The sequence below is a fragment of the Genypterus blacodes genome, unplaced genomic scaffold (genome assembly GCF_046128005.1).
Source record: "Genypterus blacodes isolate CSIRO-AG114 ecotype Tasmania unplaced genomic scaffold, CSIRO-AGI_Gbla_v1 ptg000101l_1, whole genome shotgun sequence".
Taxonomy (NCBI): Eukaryota; Metazoa; Chordata; class Actinopteri; order Ophidiiformes; family Ophidiidae; genus Genypterus; species Genypterus blacodes.
This window is the reverse complement of record NW_027466905.1, coordinates 53461-73364: the sequence shown is the minus strand read 5'-3', so window position 1 is coordinate 73364 and position 19904 is coordinate 53461. Positions and strand designations below refer to the sequence as shown.

The 19904-nt window shown below is 50.0% G+C and overlaps 1 protein-coding gene across 1 annotated transcript in view; it reads right to left on the bottom strand.

The window, feature by feature from the left end:
- The window catches only part of LOC143008272 (leucine-rich repeat transmembrane neuronal protein 4), a 67030-nt gene that overhangs the window by 8885 nt on the left and 38241 nt on the right, over positions 1-19904 (bottom strand). The gene's annotated exons all lie outside the window — the stretch shown is intronic.

Genomic DNA, 19904 nt, shown 5'->3' with positions numbered 1-19904 from the left:
CACACACAGGCGCGGGCTTAATGCAGCTTCTTGCCTTCAGTGCAGGCAGACACAGGCAGTGATGGATGGCCTGCTACGCTCAGCAGCAACACATATTTACAGCCAGTTAATGTCTGCCGGTGGAAATATGGAAATCTAACCTTCTGACACCTTTACAAATACACAATCCCATAAAACACCGAAAACACGCCGGCAGAATATGAATCAGTCTTAAAATACGTGTCGGAGTACGACTTCAAGCCAAGTATTCTTCCAAATCTACTTCACAATGCACATTCTGACAAGAGGCTGACACCTGCACGTACGCCTGTGCGTGTCTGTGTGTGTCTGTGTGTGTACGAAAGTTCTTTTGGGCAAGAATCATAGCCGGTAATTTAAATTAAAGCCATAACAACAACTTATTTGGCAGTAATTATGATAGATTGTGCAGAGCTGAATTAATGAGGAGGCGTATGTTTTCATCTGAGAAGGTAATTAGCCATAGGGCCTTAAGTAATCAAGGGAAAATCCAGGTCGTTCCAGGCGTTCCCAGAGGGGAGACGTGTGCACGGAGCAAATCCCTCCGGAGAAGCTTCCGGAGAGAAACCCTGACCGCACACTTCCTGTCAGGAGAGAACATCTCCACTCTGAATTTCAATAAGAAGAAGCCATGCAAATGGGAGTGAACCCTGAGCCCTGAGAAATATCATCTTCCTCCTCCTCCTCCTGCTCCTCTTCCTCACCCTCCTCCTCCTCCTCTTACTGCTGCTCCTCCTCATCATACATGTAGAATTTAAATATGTAGCAGTAAATGAGCTCTTTGATCAGCTTAGCCTCAGCCCAGGAGCAGTTTAGCGTCTCAGTTACGCCGTTTCCTGCGTGTTTGTCGCCCGTCCTGCTCGCCGTCGCCCTTCGTCCGCTTCCCTCCCGTTCTGTTTCAGTTTGGCGCCCTGACTCAGCAGCAGCACTCGCACACAGATGGCCTTTTAACGCCGCCGCTGCCGCCCAAGCCAACGAGCGGCATGTGGCGCCTGGCGGTCAGTCGCTTCCTCCATTTCCTGCCTTTTGCTCTCTCGCACATTTTCACCTCAGCTGACCGTTTCACAAACCAGGTCAGGGACAGGAAACAGCGTTTTCATTTAGACGCCATTTTGTGTTTTTGTGAGACGAGTCCACCGATCTGCTCCTAGAAGTGTTTGTACTTTCCTGTCCTGTGCTCTGATTGGCCGGTCACATCATAGGCTCCTTCATACAGCACGTAGGGGTTAGATCCCAGCTGTTCAGATGCTATCTGAAGGAGGAAGAAGCTCCTTCATCGAGCCTCGCAGCGTTCTCTTCACCCCGAAAAAGGGATGAAACGCCACGTGGCTCCGAGCAGAGACCAGAGAGATGGCACACACACCCGCACACACCCGCACACACCACGTTGAGGCGAGGCCTGTTTAGCGAATGGTAATTAAAACTGCCTGAATCCTCAAATCCCTGATAAATATTTCATCAGGTGGCTCCCTGTGATTGCTGTTGAAATGGAGCCACAATATTCAAATTGCCGTTAGCGAAATTAACACAAGCCCCCCTGTTGGCACCCTCTTCCCCTCGTGACTCCGCCCCATCTATTCAATCAGCTGCCCTGCTTCCACACACACACACACAAAAACACATTAATAACAGCTTTCCTGTCAAAGCTCATTCATGAACACACACACACACACACGGACGCAGATGGAACGTTTACATTCATTTATCTAGCTAGCTTGGTTTTGCCCACTGCACTCACACACACACTCACACACACACGCCCCTGCCCTTGTTACCTTGAGAACATGGCGTGTGTAGAGAGTAGATGGATGCATGAAGGCGGGGTGGTGGGTGGACAGATGGATGGATGTGACATCGGCGTAACGTCTATAAGAAAGAGACGGATCTCAGACCTCCACCTCTGTGGCCGGACGCCACATCGACTATCCGGACGTACAGAGAGACGATCCGCCCCGCCAGGCTCTCGTATACGTGAAGCTGCTGTGGCTGCTTGTATAAATAACCTTTAAACTCATTCGGGGAGACGTTTGTTTGCTTGTCAGTAGAGAATCTCTCCTCCGTCTGATCGGGTCCAGACCTCGCCGGTTCAGGAGAAACGAGTATCTTGGTCACGTGATCACGCCTGAAGCTCTCTTCTGGAGCGTTATTGTGTTTGTTAAGCAAATTCCAGGAGGTGAGTGTGGGCGTTAAGGTGAAGCAGCAGCTGCAGGAGAGAGAGTTTACCCAGAAGACACCGCGGCCAGAAGCTCAGATACGTTTAGGCTTCATACCAGCAGAGGATTGAAGATGTTGATGCTTTTGTTCTGTTGTTCTTCTTCTTTTAGTTTTGTTCTCTGTAGAGTGGAGAGACAAAATGTAGAGGGGGGAATCCAGAGCCAGAGCGGCTCCATGTAAATGTTTGAACACTTTTTACGGCGTCGGAGGTGGCGTTTCCGCTCCGTTTGTCATCTGGAGGTAAATAATGTGACGAGCCGGCGCAGCACTGATTAGCTGACTAACACATCCAGGAAACGCGTCCAAACAAAAGCTGTATGATGGATGTGAGACGTTTAAAAGCATATTTTGGGCTCCGGAGGGGGGAGGAAGAGGAGTAGGAGGAGGAGGAGGAGGAGGAGGATGAGTTAGTTTTCGCTGCAGCTTCTGAGCGTTTTCACCATCCCGTCTCCAGCCAAGTCCAAAGTGTGAGTCCAAACCGGCGTCCATCTGTCCCAACACGTCGCTCGGGTCTGAGTCATTGTCGCTTCTCTTTCCATTTTTGGGCGACTGTGAGACTTTCACCAAAAACAGACCGGCAAGAAGGGAGCGTCCTCCTTTTGCTCTCTTTCAGAGCGAGAGATCAGGTCAGGAACACAAAATGTCTCCTTCGTTTCTCCACCATTTTGTGTTTTACTTCAATCATTGCTTGGACAATGAAGCTTTAGTCTACAAGATGAGGTAATCTCCTCACTAGAGGGTTAGGAATCCTGGCATTGGTTCCCTAGAATTGGTCTCATCTGGTCTGTTCGCGGCGTCTGACGCATGATGGGCTACTTTACCTCCCACATACGGGTCTGACGTCACCGGCACCAGGATCAATCACCTTCCATCCAGATGTTTGGACGATATGTGATAGTTTAAGGAAGACGAGAGCTCACTGCGTCCTCACATCACAGCCCTGAAACATGTAAACACTGAGCATATGATCTAATGTTCTCTATTACCAATCAGACCAGCCAACAACTAAATGGAACGACCCCTCGCTGTCCTGCTTTAGTGCAGAACACCCACAGTGATGAAGAGGCTACAGACACGTTAACCTTCTCTCTGTTCCCCTACCTGGCGTGTTGTGATCATATTGTGCCGCGGAGCGATTCCTCATCTGAGGGAAGCGCAGGAACACGAGAGCGGCGGCCCCATCAGCACACGCGGCGCTGATGGGGGTTATTTGGATCGCGTCCTTCTCGCCAACGGTTTGTTGTTTTCACAGCGAAACTATAAAAACACATCCGCCCACCTGAGCTCCCCTCTCATGTTGCTGCTGCAGCAGGGGGTCGGGGGATAATTTCGCTTTCTGCTTCCGTGTCCTTTTGCCCGTTCCTGCTTGGGATCGGGCTGGAAATTGCGGCGGTAAATCCACTTATTTGGAAACATTTGTTTGGTTAATCACAGAAGCAGCAGCCCGGTTGTATGTTTGCGTGTGTAAAATGTGAGGTTAGTTCTCCGTTTGTTTCCTATCTCACACAATCCAGCAGCGGCAGCTCCAAAACGGCGAATAAACATTAGGGGACGGCGGTTAAACACAGATGGAAGTAGGAACGGCGGTGTAAACATCGTGTAGTGACAGGCCGCCGCCCCGGTAAAACCAAATCTGCCACCTGAGCAAACTTGGCAGGTGGGCTTGATGTCTTTTTGCGTCGTCTTTGTGTTCGGGTGGGATCTTCAAATAGTGTATATATGGAACGTGAGTGTGTGTGTCGCTCCTGTAAGTGAAGCACACTGTAGCAAAAGGAGAGAAGAAGAATGCATAAACACACGTCGCTCCTCTGCTTTTCTCCGGCCGCTCCGGTGCGTCGCACGGAGACGTGGGGTTTCTTAAAGCAGAGATGAAAGTGTCCTGATGGCTGCTGAGGTAATTGCCATTTTCTCCCTCACTTTTGAAAGTCCCGTCAGTCTGCCCGAGCGAAATGACAGCCTGGTGGTAACTGAATTACAGGGAGAGGAGACGAGCCAAGAATCACCTTTCTGCCACTCGCTCAGCTAAGTGCCCTGATTGCGTGGACGAGCCCCCTCCTCCCCCTCCTCCCCCCTTTCATAACACTCCCATCTCTGCCTGCAATTGCTCCCCAGGAAGACGTGAAAAAGTTCTTGCAAGGTCATCCCAATTAACGTTCCCGCTCCTCTGCTGAAGGAAACGATAGATCAGGGCTGAAGAAAGAGAATCTCCACGTGACAAAATCAATCTTTCTGTAGATTGTCTTTACTCGACGTACAGTCTCACCTCGCGTTAGGAGGATAGATTTCCTCGGCGATGACACAGGCGATGATTGCTCTCATTTGTGTTGAGAGGAACGTGTTGTTTTGGTCTCTTGAACGCAACGTTTGGCTTTGCGTTTGTGAACGTCTCTAAATGTAGAGACAATCAATTTGCGGATAATTTTACGGTGTTGATGTCTATTTTCACATTTTGACTTTAAATCATAATAGAAAATTCTAAGATAAACACAGACAAAAGGAGGATTTAAAGGATTTGTTACTGTCTTTAAAAGGAGATTTGTTTGTTTGTTGTTTTCTGGATGTTGCTTGATTTCCTTGGCTGCCGCCGCCGTACGTTCAGAGTGTGATACAGTCTACAATAACATCGCTGACAAACGACTCGGAGCTGCACTAGTTAGAGTATTTTACAAGACGAAGCGCGTCATTACGTTCCTCAGACTGGAGCACCTTTTTTAAAATGGAGGCTTAAAGGAGGTTTCACAGGCAGATCAGGGTCGTGAAACCAGATCAAACGGCAGTAAATATAATATATGTACATGTATAAAAATGTAAAAGCTAAGAACGGAGCAAATTGTGATAATATGAAGCTTTTTTTATGTGAAGAAGTTCTGGAGAAGTTGTTTAAATGATGTGATGACCTCACCGAGCCTGTGAACATAAAGCACTATAACCAGGCAATACACATTTACAGATAAAGTCCTATAAATGTGCCTTCACACACACTCAACCTAAAGCTCATATATCATATTTATATACAGTTTAGGTCCAAATAGACCAAGAGGAGCACAGGATGTTTCAAAGTGACGTTGAAGGTGCTTTAATGACGCAGATCTGCATGTTCATAACATTAAACATGACTGCGCTATAACCGGGCAATAACCCCCATAAATATCCAGGTCAGGGGGGGCCGGGGGGGCCGAGGGCTGGGGGGCAGAGGAGCCGCCGCCACAAATGATGGTGCCTCTCTGCTGATTAGTGCATAATAGAAGATGTGACTGTTATCTGTGTTCATGGCAGTCAGAGTTCAGCTTTAATCACCATAAAGCTCATTTATCCACACACACACACGCAGGGAGGAATAAAAAATGGGGGGAAAAAACACGACTTGCTCGCGTCTTTGTAATACATATCATTATTATTATCTCAGGAGATTTACAGATCCGCAGAGTTTCAGCAGTTTTTCGGGTTGTGGTTAAAACCTTTTTGTGTCACGCTGACTGATCCCATCCTTCTCGTCTGAATCCTGGTGCTGGGGGTCTCAAACCCAGTCTGTACCCCTCCTTACCCGGCCCTGCACCTATTCTATCCAACCGGGTGATATATTGCTTTCGCCCGGTGTCCCTGGTTCCTGAACGCACCGTGGGATAATGGGTGAGAATGCGGTATAATTGAAACCCTGCAGGACCAGGGACTCCTTCTGGTCCCCCACCCCCTCTTCCCCTCTTCTATTGTCTTTTAAACTCCTTTCCCTGTGACAATCAAACAAGGGACTAAAACATTATTGGGTTTTGCTGTTTTTAAGCCTGGTTGTGGAGGAAGTAATGATCATTTGTGTTAACAGCGCAGCTTCTCAGGTCCTGAGGGTGAGACGGCTAAATACACTTCAGCTAATGCTCCCTTGTTCAATAGTACAGGGAACAATTGGACTTCAGTGGCAGCAACATGTCATCACAGAGCACAACACATTAGCTGCTGATTGATTGCAGTCGCTGTACTTTCTTGCCGCGTTTGTCGCTAGTCTTCGCGAAAGACGCTTCGCACACGTTCACAAGTCGCTGAGCTCAGTCGCACGACTTTCTGAAATCCCGGACTGTCACGCCGTCACATCGGCTCCTGCTACTCAAAGTGTCGACAGTCCAATATTTTTCACTTCCCTGCCGCTTCGTTTCCCTATGAAAGCAAAACGTTTGGGCGGTAAAACGTCTTAGCCCGGCTCGATATGAAGCCACGAGGGAAACATTTAGCTTTAAACCCTTTTCAACTACTGACCATATAAGGAGTCAAGCCTTTAGCTTGGCCTCATTGGTCTTTTATTATGCGGCTTCGTCTGGTGAAAAGGGCCTGGGAGCATTATAAAAGGAGGAGAAGAAGAAGAAGACACCTGCAAGCCAGCCAAGCATGCCAAAAGGCCACAACAACATTTATCTACTCCAGCTGTCCAACACTGCCAAACTGTATGGAGGAATATTGAGAGTATTCAGATATTGACCTAAACGTTTGCAGCACACGGAGTCGTCCTGACCAAAGCTTGTAGTGTCAACACGATGAAAAGAAGCTGCTTCTGTTAGCAAAGAAGAAGAAGAAGTGAGTGAGAGCATAAACGTGTGGGAGGCAGAGATTGGCATACGCAGAGCAAGAGAGAGAGAGAGAGAGAGAGACAGAGTAAAGATGAGAGAGAGAGAGAGAGAGAGAAGGAGAAGGAGAGAGGACGCATGAGACTGCAGCCATGTGCCTGCTGAGCCGTGGCGCTCATGGCTGGGCCCAGGCTCTCATTATTGATGTAGTAGAAAATTTGCGGCGACAGGAAACGAAGCTGCCAGCTGTCCCCCCCCTCCATCTCTCTCTCCCCCCCCCCCCCACCCCAATATGACATTATCTCAAAAAGATGGCCGACAGCGGCAGTGTATCGTGTGGCCCCAGCGGCTCTCTGTCTGTCGTGTTCAGAGTTCCCCACTGGCCCTTCTCCTTTAACACCTGCTGTTAGCATGCAGCCACCGTGTACGCGCGTGTTGTCGGGGGAAAATGGAGGCAGCGTTGGGACCGCTCGTATTTAAATCTGGTATTGATGACCCCGCTCGTCTGGATTCTGCTGCCGCCGCCGCGATCCGAGCTCGAGCAGAGTCGGGAAGACATCACTGGTTACGTTTACGCCTCACGAGTTGTGACGGAGATCGGATTAGAGTCGCAGTGTGTTCTGCTGCTGTGCAAGGGAGATGTGTGTGTGTGTGTGTGTGTGTGTGTGTGTGTGTGTACATAAAGTGTTTCAAGATGAATACAAAAAATAGGTTTAATAGATAAAGATAGAAACGATCATAGAAGGGAATTATTATAGTTTTGGACATTAAGCTCCAGTGTTTCGGTTGAATCAACTGGAATCCATTTGACATCCTGTAACTGCCTCCACCGGCCACCAGGGGAACTGAGCTCAGAATCAATCAGACAGGTTTTTGGTTATTTTGACAACACATCTGCATACAAATCTCATTTGAACAAGACCAAACCTGAACACCGCGTTGTCACAAAGGCACTCCTGACCCGTGGACGCATCAAACACAAACACACACACACACACACACACGCTAAATTGCAGCGCTGCCGTTCCAACCGAGCGAGCAATGTGTCCCGACATGAGCTGCCTGTCAGCGCCCGACAAACAATACAGCCGGAATTAGAGCAAATTGCATCGTAATGCGAAACAGGAGATAGAACCGAGCGCAATACTGTTATTAAAACAACGGCCAGCTGAAGAAAGCAAAACAGGAACGTGCAGCAGAGGACAAATTTGCTCCGTCTAATATGCTTAGTCTCTAGAATGTTCTACCGGCGTCCGGTTGATATTGACCGCGAATTCCACCGTTGCAGCATTGTGCAAATCAGAAGGAGGAAAAGGAGAGTAAGGGAAGGAGAGTAAGGGAAGGAGAGTAAGGAAACGTCCGGCCGTATCTCCTGGAATAGTGCGGCCAAAGAATTTCCGGCTCCTTGTCAACGCTCTGCAGCTCTTCAGCGGAACAAAGAGCTGTGACAGGGGAAGTTGTACCTGGAGCCCGGTCTCCTTTCACCCCTGTGTCGACTGTAGATCGTCCCTAGAAATGTATGATATGCACATAATAATGCCTCCTTGGTTGAAGGGACGCAGCGTCTCTACACACCTTCTGCTTTATGTGCCTACTAATGAGATGAGCCAGTGACAAGGCTGTTTACTGAGGGAGGGGGGGGGGGTTCATTAAAGCGGGACGAGGGTGGATGTGTCTGCTGGCGCCGGGCCTCAGCAGCTTCCTACACACCCTCCACGTCCCCATTGAGACAGACACACACCTAAGAACTGTAACCTGCCAGGGAACGGAAATAGATTTGAACTCTGCCCGGCAACCGGAGCGGCGCCGCTGCAGAAGTCCCTGCGGCGGGTTTATATGTGTGTGTGTGTGTGTGTCTGCCACGCCGGTGGGCAGGCTGAGCACCGTCACCCCCTCCTGTTCCTCGTCCTCCTCCCCCGCGGCGAGGAGACACCGTCGAACAGGACAGACGGGGAACAGGCATCCGTGCTAAACTCGACCTCCTCCGCACCAGCTTTCTACTTGAACTTTCGCCCCTAACGTGTCACGTAGACGAGGGATTCGTTCGGATTCTTTCTCGCCGTCTCCCGGGCGACGAGCACATCCGGTTTAATTGAAATTGTGGAATTTGAGCTTTTGGGTATTATCTATAAAGAAGACGAGAGGAGAGGTTTTTTTAATCGCGTTCCTCGTTTGGCTTCCTCTGAAATGGAGTCGTCACCTCGGGGAGGAGACGGGATGAGGCAGCGTTTTAACTCTCATTAAAATGTCTGAGGCTGCGTCTTGGTTGTCAAATATCCTGGCTGCTGCGTCGCCTGCTGAGACCTCAACGTTTGGATGTAGGTGTGAACTCTGTAGCGTGAACCTCTGCAGGGAGCGATACCAGGCCGTACACACACACACACACACACACACACACACACACACACACACAGAGGGCTGGGGTCTCATTGGTAGCAGCTGGATTTGCAGCACCTCTGGCATTTGTTCAAGCGTCTACCAGCTCCTTCTCAGAGTTGTAGGTCAGAATACGTGAGGTAAAATTAGCAAGAGGTTTGACTGAGATGGTGTTAGAACAGCAGGTGGATGTGTGGCAGCCAACAAAGGGTGCAAAGGGTTTGACCTTTCACCTGTTTGACAGAGGGGCCCTGTAGCTCCAGAGCCAAAGAAGCTGAACACAGAAGTTTCTGGTTGAACCATTGTTTCTGAGGCGAAGGTGGATGTGTTTGGTATCTGAGTGAACTTGTAGCTTCATGTTAAGTCTTTACTAAGTGTTCTGTGGATCCACAAGGATCCAGACTACAGACTTCATACGTTTATCTCCTGAATACTAAACCAGTAGAATCCACCTCTTCATCTTTCCTGGTGCCTCTTTAAAGGGCAAGTTAAGGGTAGAGGTAGATTCAGGATGTGGCTGCTCTCCATCGCCGTGACGTCAGAGGTGATGTGACGTCATTACGCAAACACACAAAGCTCCTCACACACATGCTGCATCGCTCTGCAACCGAAATATGAACCTGCTTACAAATTGAGATGTTTTCAATTAATTCCTGTGTGAATTGTGAATCATACAGTGTATAAATGTACACACACACACGCACACACACACACACACAGACACACACAGGCGGCTCCATATTTCAGAAATGAGACGTGTTGACACAAGATGAATCAGCGCCACTGTAAATCCCACAAGACGAGTTTGCATTTAAACTACACGCACACACACACACACACACACACACACACACACACACACCTTATTATTGACTCCTAACAATTAATTTCAAGGCTATCGGCACACGTGACAAAAACAAATGTGGACATTGTCTGCACACACGCACACACACACACACACACACACACACCTAAATCAGAGCAGAAGGGAGCGTCAGCAGGGGTTTCTTGTTACTTTGCTTGCTGAAGGTAAATGCTGCTGCATAACATGTAGCACAGATGCGTGTAATGGAAAAAGGTGTTTGCAGGGGTCACATGTTTGTTCAGCAAATAGGCAGAGCGCTCCCTCAGCCACTCACAGCAGCTTAGAGTATTTACAGCTCTCCTCTAATGGGATCTGGCCCCGCAGAAGGAGCCGGGGCCTGATCAGCAGGGTTTCCGGCACAAAGAAAAAAATCCCTCACTTCTGTTTTTGTACGATTCTGCTGTCGAGGGAGTTTCACACCAACTGTTTTTGACTCGTGCCCCCCCTCACACACACACCTCTCTCTTTCTCTCTCTCTCTTTCTCTCTCTCTCTCGCTCGCCCCGAAACTGCATCTGGGAGGTCCGATGAATAAAAATGCCATGTCAACTTGGGGGAGAAGAAAGAAAATCTCCTCTCCGGCCTGTCAGTGATTTTCTCTTCTTTTGCCGTTTTTACCAACGGGAGAGCCGCTAACAAAGAAGGGAAGAAAAAATATATATAAAAAAAGTTCACCTTCCCTCACATAAATTGGCCAGGAGATTTATTTCTCCCCTGACATTCTCTCTGGAGATGCCACCATGGAACCTGGACATCTGCTCTTTGGAGGGAGATGACAGGGCTATTGTTAGCCAAGGCGGCGGCAGCGGCGGCGGTAGCGACAGTGCATAACTATTCTCTCGCCTCGTCCTCTCTCTCTATCTCTCTCTCTCTCTCTCTCTCTCTTCCCCCCCCCCCCCTCTTTACATTTTCCATCTCTTTCTATTTAAATCTCAGTCGCTCTTCTTTCTTCTTCTTCTTCCTTCTTCTTCTTGATTTCTCTTTATGAAGGCCGTCAAAAAGTGATGACAGCCACTTAAAAGGCAAAAGGCCACGGCTCACATCTGTCAATTTCCCCCCTATTAATTTCAATATCACTCGGCTTTATCATATTCAAATTCCCCCGAGACGATCTCTCGCCAAATCATTGGTGTCAGGTAAGAAGTGTGCATGATGACAGATGGTAAGTGTGAAACTCCCCTGGGTTTAAAAATAAATCTGAATCTAAATCTCTCTCTCTCTCTGTCTCTCTCTCTCTGTGTGTGTGTGTGTGTGTCCCATCCCTTTCTATTCTGTTTTCTAGCTGAAGTTGAGATAGTAACTAAGCAGGAGAGGTAAATCTGAGAGCTTCTCTCTCCCCCCGTCCACTGCGGTGTAGGAATGCAGGGAGACGTTACGTTGAGTCGCTCACTCCGCTGTAGGTTTGCTGCTGTATTCAGAATTTGGTGCTGACTTAGTCAAATAGTGAGCAGAGGCTTGTGGGAAAGCGGCGTGGGTGTTTGAGACAACTGGGACTCACACAGACATCAACAAGGCCAGATTCTGGGAAGCCGATTCCTAACTGAGAGTGGATTTAAAGACAAAGTTCCCTCGTTCCCTCGTACATTTCCCCGAAAATCATAATATGTTATGAAATCGCCTGCTTATTGCCAGGATTCACGCCCGATTAGGGGAGCGCTGTATGTCGGGTGGAGCCCTGATCCATCATCTGGAAGATTACTGGAACACGATCAAGTGCCACTCCAAATCCCTTTTAATCATCCGAACCCGTCGGTCCTCGGCCCACGGCGGCGCCGCGAGACGCCCCGAGAACAATCAGGCCTCGGGGGGGAAGAGCGGCGTCTTGCCTCCTGACACTCACAAGCAGCTTACGCTTCCCCGCGCTACGGCAGAGCGACTCGGGGACGGGGGCCAAGTCAATTAAACCCACGCCGCTGATTTCATAAGAGGGGAGGATGTAAGAGAGCCGGGGGGATGAGCCCACCGCGCCGGGCTTTGATGTCCTGTGGGGTCTGACAAATCCCTCTGTAGTGCAGTTGGGCAGAGAAGGGCAATTAGTCTGATGAGGCCGGCCTGAGTCAACGTTATTACAGCGCGTCCCGGGGAAAACGCGGCGGCGATAATGACGTAACGTGACGGGAGAGGAGAGAAAGGAAACAGAGACGCAAAGACGAGACACGGATGTTTGAGACGAGTCGGAGAAGTAACAGAAGTATTTTAAAGCGGCACAAATGGGATCTGAGGCAATTTAGTTTTCTCTCCGTCTTTTGCATGAATTAGCTCTCGGAGCTGCGCCGCATCTCCATAATCGTCGTGCGGCGCATGCTAATGATCGGGCCGGTTTTGCACGATTTGTGGTTTCACTTCAGGCAAATGCGTCTCTCAATTATAAACCCCTTCCTGTTGGGGACGTAGTTGTCAGACGAGCGGCCGGGCGTCTCTTCACGAGCGTCTCTCAAAGTGAAGGGGAGGCTCGTAGGTTTATTGATCTTTCTTTAATGCTGTTATTTCTACATTTGTTATGAGACTTTTCTCTGCACAACACTCGGCTCGTTGTGTGATTGCTTCTACGGCGATTTCAGGCTCTTTTCATTCAAGTCGGAAGCTTTGATGCCGACTCTTTGCTTCCTGGCTCACAATCTTTGAGTGAATATTACAGAAAGATAAACATTAGTCTTTATTGTGATAATTAATTAGTTCAACCTGATTATGTTGCGTATTAGTCTTCAAAGTCAAGATTCAAGGCAATCGATCAATGGAAAGAGTTGAATAGAACACAAACTGCATCAAAACATGAGAAAGTTTGCAGATTTCAAGTTTTCTTTAAGGGACTTTATTGCCTTAGTAAATGCTCCGTTCTGATTGGCTGAAGCTTATCTGCAGTGTAGCCGCGAGCACGGCTGGGAGATTCACGAGCTCATAGGTTTGAACGCTTGCTTGGGAGGGAATGAAGTCAAAGGTCAACAAAGACAAAGACACTTTTAAGATCATAACATAAAGATATTCCAAAATAAGTGCAGTACATCATATTTATATTTAATCAGTCTCAGCCTGGATTGTTCCTTATTAATAGCGGCGCATGCCCACCAGGGGGTTTGGGCTCTGTGGGGTTCTGTTCTGTGTTCACACTCCTATGAGGGGAGGAGGGGCACTGAGTCCAAGAGTAAAGTCGGAATATTTTCAGAAATTAAATCGGAAAGTTGAGATATTGACTTTAATTGTAACTTTTTTTTGTGGTAAAAACTCAAATTTAATTGAACTTTGTTGACTTGAGTTTAAGCGAGTTTGGACCGGAACCCAATCAAACCAAGAGAAAGACGAGGAAAGAGTCGACCTGCTTACACTGCCGATCGCAACGGTCTGTGTGTGTCTGTGTGTCTGTGTGTCTGTCTGTCCATCTGCCTGGTTCTGGGCGCCCCGGGCGGTGTCGGAGGAGGTTGGGAGCCGAGGCGCGTTCCCATCGCCAGTCTTTACTGTTCTCTTCTCAACCAACTCTGTTTGTGCAAGACAGCGTGGATATGCAAGCGCGTGGGTGTGTTTGAGAGAGAGCGAGAGAGAGAGAGAGAGAAAGACAGAAGGCACACTAAAGAAAGGGAGAGATAAAGGGAGCGAGCGAGGGAGCGTTTGCCTGCCTCCTCCTCCTGATGGAAGGCTTTCACACACTTGCTTCCCGGCCTTAGAGGCAACGTGCCGCACATGGCCCCATATGCCAGAGAGGCATACACAGGAATATGCTCCTGTGTGTGTGTGTGTGTGTGTGTATATGTTAATGTGGGGGGTTGTGTGTGTGTGTGTGTGTGTGTGTTGAATGGCCCGATGGTGGGTTAACTAATGGAGACTGGCATGTGTGGGCCCGGCGGTGCCATGTGAGACGTGGGACAATCTGCACACCTGCGCTTCTCATCTGCTGTGTCGTGGGAGGGCTGATATTAAGTCGTTACCGCCGGCGATGCCAGCACGCCGCGTTTGTGCACTAGGCAGCCGCGGCGAGAGCGCTGCCACGGGATCACGCTGTCACGGGATCAGGCCGGATGCAACCAAGTAAAGAAAGAAGAAAGCGTAAAACTCAACGCTCTGAAGAAGAAGAAGTGGAGTAGAAATGAGGAGAATAGATGGAGAGGACAGGAAAGGAGAGGAGGAGAGGAGATGAGTGTTTAACAGCCACCAGCCAAAGACACACCTGTCGTTTTATCTAACCAGGCACCTAACCGTCCATACACACATACACACACACACACACACACACACCGTCCCCCCTAAAACGTGTTCCAGCAGTTTACAGTAATTGTGTTTTCCTGTTTCTCTGTCTTAACCTCTGCATCCTCATTCTCCTTGTTTTATTCATGAGACGAATGTGTGTGTGTGTGTGTGTCTGTGTGTGTGTGTGTCCGTGTTGTTGGGGGTGGGGGGGTTGTGGGGGTCGAGGGGAGGGGGCGTAGATCTGCAAAGAATTCTTAACTAGATGGGATGAAAAAGTAAACACAATTTCCCGCAATTTGCCTATCAATCAGGCCGGCGTGTCTGGAGGAGAAGGATCCTCATTAGAGCCTAAATGAACATTGACTGTTTTCTAATGGAATTATTCAGACGGCCTGCGTTCCACATGTTCCAGACCCTCATTTTTTATTCCCATTCATTAGGGCCTCGTTGCACTTTAGAGGTCTTTGGCGACTGATTATTTTCCTCTCCCTGACGTTCTGATGCCAGATGGGTTCGCCTCAGACGAGTGTCGATCCCGGACGATGGCGGGTTTACGTCTCTTAGTCTCCGACCGCTTGGAAACCAAGCTTGGGGGCGAAGCGATCGTTTGAAATGGAGCTCACAGAGATGAAGCGAAGGAGCGAGTGAGCGATGTCCAAGCCGGAAGAGGAACCAAGTGGACTGAACTTTAATGAGATCGGGGTGACGAGAGTGGGAATTGCACTTTATGGATTTCTGCCATTATCGCGGTAATTGCGGCATGATTGGGAGGGAGAGAGAGAGGGAGAGTGAGGGAGAGTGAGGGAGGGAGAGGGGGGGGGAGAGGGAGCTTTTGTCGCTAGTGGTTAGCAGCCGGTTTATCAGAGAGAGATTAAGAAAGATGGATTACTGGGGATTGTTGCCGCATGCACACTCACACACACATTCTGTTGTGGTGTGGTATGAAGATGCACACTCTGAGATGCTATCAAAGGTGCTGAAACACAAGCAGAATGGAGCTCAAAGAGTGAGAGTGTGTGTGGGGGCAGACACATCTGGACTGGATGTGAGGGAGGAGAGGCTAACACACAGGAAGGACTTTGCTATGGGGAAAGGTAAATCTATTTACAGCCGGGACGTCTTGGGAAATAGGAGGGAAGAGAATGGAAGGGGAGGGAGGAAAGGAAAAAAAGGCTTGGGGGGGAAAAACACAAAGTAAAGAACATGAAACGGAGCACAGAGCGGCACAGAGCGGCACGGCAGAGGCCCAGAGGTGCTACGCATTTTATTAGCACCTCGCCGAGTGAAGGACGCATCTTTGGACTAAACAAAGAGACGGAAGACGTACAGGCAGAGTACACCAGGTACTAATGTTACCGTGACGACGAGGATGATTAAAAGGCAAGGCGAGTGGAATTCAAACGAAGAAGAAGGAGGAGAAGAAGAAGAAGAGGCCCACAGCCTTCAGCTTCATTATGGAGCGTCGGAGGAAGTGAAAGCACTGACATGAGTTCTGGCTTTGCGACCGCGTTGTCACCGTCTCCACACTCTCACTCGTCTCTGACGTGTTCCAGGCCCTTATGTCTCCTCTCGCCGCCCCGTCAGACGTGTTGGTGACATAGCGGAGTCGTTTACTCGTCTCTTTAACCCGCCCTGGCTTGGAAAATTGGTGGGAATGACTGCGGCCGGATGCAATCTCCCCACGCGGCGCGGATAAGAAGCGTGACAATGGCGACTTCCAACATTTCCAATCTGGGGAATCAAATAGCGTGGGGCTCTCCTGTGAAGCACCTGAGCGAGAGGCCGCTCTCTCCCGGCGTTTTGGCAGATGTCTTATTCAGAAACTATCAGCGAGTAATATCCCAGAGCAGCCACTGTATATCTGATAACTGATGGTGCACAGCCGCTCACTTCCTCCCTCCATTTCCTGAGGGGAAGCCTTCAGTGGGAGAAGAGCTGCAGATAAAAACCCCCATCCACCCTGAAGATTGCCACGGCCAAAGCATTCCGGGGCGAGCGAGCGGCTGGGGCCAGGACCTCGACGATTCCCCCCCCTCCCCCGAACGCAGGTTACGTGGTGTCTTGAGGAAGTTGCGGTAGGATCCTTCGCCGGGGAAGAGACAGGCCAAGGTCTGACAATATACCAACCAATCTGTCTCTAGTGTCAGGACGGAGGAGTTGGGCCATTCTGGTTGCCTCATCTCCTCAAGGTCTGACTGTACTTGCTTGTGTGTGTGTGTGTGTGTGTGTGTATGTGTGTGTGTGTGTGTGTGTGTGTGTGTGTGTGTGTTCAAACTAGTAGTTGGAACCTTCTTGACCACGTGTCTGAAGTGGTTAGACGATGTTGTGGGGACCCTCATGCGTCGCATCGGGGGGCCGTGAGCTCCGACTCTCTTTACACACCAAACATCCACAGAAATAATGGGGGCCGCTCCGTCCCGCCGGCTCGTTTCCACGGCAGCAGCAGCAGCAGCAGCAGCTCGTTGCGTAAACACAGTTGAGCAGATGAAGGAACATATTTTTTTCCGCGCCGTGCTTTTATTTTCATAGGGCCGTGTGTGTGTGTGTGTGCGTGTGTGTGAGCGTTAATACATTTAATATGCATCCACTTGTATTGTCGTTCCCGCCTGCTGCTGTGAACCTGGCGTCTGACAGCAAGAAGGTCTTTCTGCACAACGATGGCAGCGATGCTCCGCAAAGGAACCCAGTTTGAGATGAAAACCCCCATGAGTTCTGCTTTCTCTTTGCCTTCTTGACATCTTAAAAGCCATTAGTTCAGCAATGCACACAAATGCTTTTACACAATATGACTTTAGGCATTATACAGGCGGTGGGGGATGACAGAGCAGAGCGCGGGGAGGAGGAGGAGGAGGAGGAGGAGAGGAGGAAGAAGAGAGGCCAAGTTAGAAGAGAGAAGCCTTAGAAAATACAAACACCCTTGGAGCTTTGTCCCCAGCCGACCCCCAAATCCATTAAGTTTGAATAAAACGCTCGTAAACTCCACGGAGTCCCTAAACCTCAACGTGACTCGCTTTGTTTTTCTGTTACAGTCCAACAAAATACTCTGGACTGGCCTGGAGGTGACCTTTTGAAATCAGTGTGACGCTGCTGAGGCATAAGGACGCTCGCTGTGTCCTGGCACATGCTTAGACGCATGTAGATCCAGACTGGATTAGAGTACTTAGAGTTCATATTTAGTCTCCTGTCACAATCTGGAGCGAGACGCCACCGTCGCTGCCGCCGCCGATTTGCTGCTAAATCGTCCTTGTTATTATTTATAAACACGGAGGTGAAGCGCGACCGCCACCTCCGTCTATCAGCTCCATCCCCGATAGCCCGGGTGAGTCAGATGTCACCGTCACCTCAGCCTGACCCAGTTAGGAGACACATTATGGCGCCGCGCCGCCACACTTCACTTAAAACGCACTTTGCCGTTGATATCCTTCCCCCCCTTTCTACTCCGCCGACCGGCTGACTGACTCATTTCCTATTAACTCTCTCCATCTGCACGTATGTAAACATGGCGGTCCAGATAGTGAAGCGCTGTTTGTTCCGTTTACTGATATCAACACGTCGACCCGACCTGATGGAAACACACGAAGACAAGAAGGAAGCCCTCGTTTCTCCGCCTCCGGTCCTGGAACGCCGAAGCCGAGTTATATCGTAGTTACGTTTAAGCTTGAAGGGGAATCGTATAGCTGCCACAAACATCTAGAGTGAAGCGGCGTCGGGAACCATTTAAGGGAAGTGCTTCATCTCTGAGCGACCTGACAGAGGATCCAGCACCGACAGAGAGCAGGACCAGAGAACAGATCACTTCTGACACCGGCTCCCAGCTGCCGATCAGATACGTTTGCGCGGTGAGCGTATTTCCCGATTCCGGGCATGCACAGCTCGGCATTCAGCAACGTTTACCACCATTGACCAGGCAGCATCGTTTGATCAGCACTTAATGACACTTAACGCAATCGCTTGGAGACAGCCCCGCTTATTAAGAGAGGAACAGATGTTTTACCAAAGTGATCTTGCAGTTTTAATTAGCCATTGATACTAAATGCATTAGCGGTAGCAGCAGCAGCAGCGAGCGGCGGCGGCGGCGGCGGCAGTGTTTAAAATACAACCATGTGCCACGGAATCCCATCGCCCTGGCAACTGTGACTGAAAGACAAGGGATTGAGGAGCGGGGATGAGTGACGGCCAAACATCGGCGGCGGTTGTTAGGAGAACAAAAATTGTGGGATGCTGTCACACGCGGCGACGTGACCACGCGTGCGTTCAGTCATCCGGGGTCGCGCCACACTTAAAAAGAGCAATCGGCGAATATGCGGCACTGTAACATCTGGCGGTTTATCTATGGAGCCGACGCCACGCCGCGGCGTCTCTCCCAGGGAAACAATCACCATATCTTTTCGCGGCGTGACGCTCCTTAACGGCACGGCGCCCCGCTCCCATCGCTCATTCATACAGGTGCACTCAGGAGGCCGGGGCCGCTCCGTTCACAGGAAGCAGACGGATGCACTCGGAAGCTTAAAATATAAGTGTCATTAACTCCCGGGTCCAGAAGATGGACTTCGGCGAGGAAACAATTCCAGGAGGCGACGGCGAAACGCTCAAAACAATCAATTTACTGAGGAGAATTATTGAACGTGCGTCGGCTTGACACGGCGACCCTTATTCTAACCACGGCGAATTCTGAGAGGGATCTTCCAATAGATGTCTGCAGAGGCCCGGAACGCCAGTCAATCTCCGGCAGCCGCACTCCCCTGAAAGCAATTCTCAATGACATACACAATCCCATTCTCTGATTCTCTGACTGATCCCCTTTTCTCTCGCCACGCTCGCACAGGTGTGTGTGTATGCGGGCTTGCACGGCCCACACACACACACACACATACAAACAAGAGGGCACGGGGCTGATTGCCTCTTGTCCGCCGCTGAAAGCCCGGCCACCTGCCTCCCCGCTCACCTTCAATAGGGTTCATTATGGCGCCCGTGCACCCGTCCAGCTGCTGCTTAGCACTAAAGACGTGGATCTGTCTTCCTTGTCTTTCTCTCTCTCTCTCTCTCTCCTCCCACCGTCTCAAACCTCTCACCCCCTTACCCGGCCTGTCACGCCGCCACAAAGGCGCCGTGCCTCTCGCCTCCGTGTCCGGGGCCAAAGGCCGGCGGCGCCTCTTCCAGCAAAAACCCAATAAATCAGAAAAAAAACAGCGCGGCCGTTTCTCTCTTTAAAGATCTGCAGCCGGGTCGCCGTGGACGATATACACGGCAGATGCGAAACCGCTTCCCCCCTCTTAACGGCGACAGAAATGAATCCCCCGTTAGAGATCAGTGTGGCATGTAACAGCACTCCGGCGGCCTGGTTTAAAGGGTTTAACAAGGTTAAATGAGTGTGCTGAGGTGGCTGGGAGGAGGAGGAGGAGGAGGAGGATGGGCTCTCTGAGGGGGCGGGGGGAGGAGGAGGGGGGGGGGGGGGCAGTAAGTGGGGCGTCTGTGTGTGAGCTGGGATTTCCGGTCTGAATGTATAAAAGCGTGCTGATGCGCCGTGGAGCCTTTATAAACTCATAAACTGCCTCCCGCCCATCACAGCGGCGGCAGTAAAGGCAGGACGACACGCAGCAGCAGCAGCACGCCGCTGTCTGGGCCGCTGTCTGGGCCGCTGTCTGGCTGCGTGTGCGTTAAAGCAGACGTGATATAAGGACTTTAATTGGAATATAGACC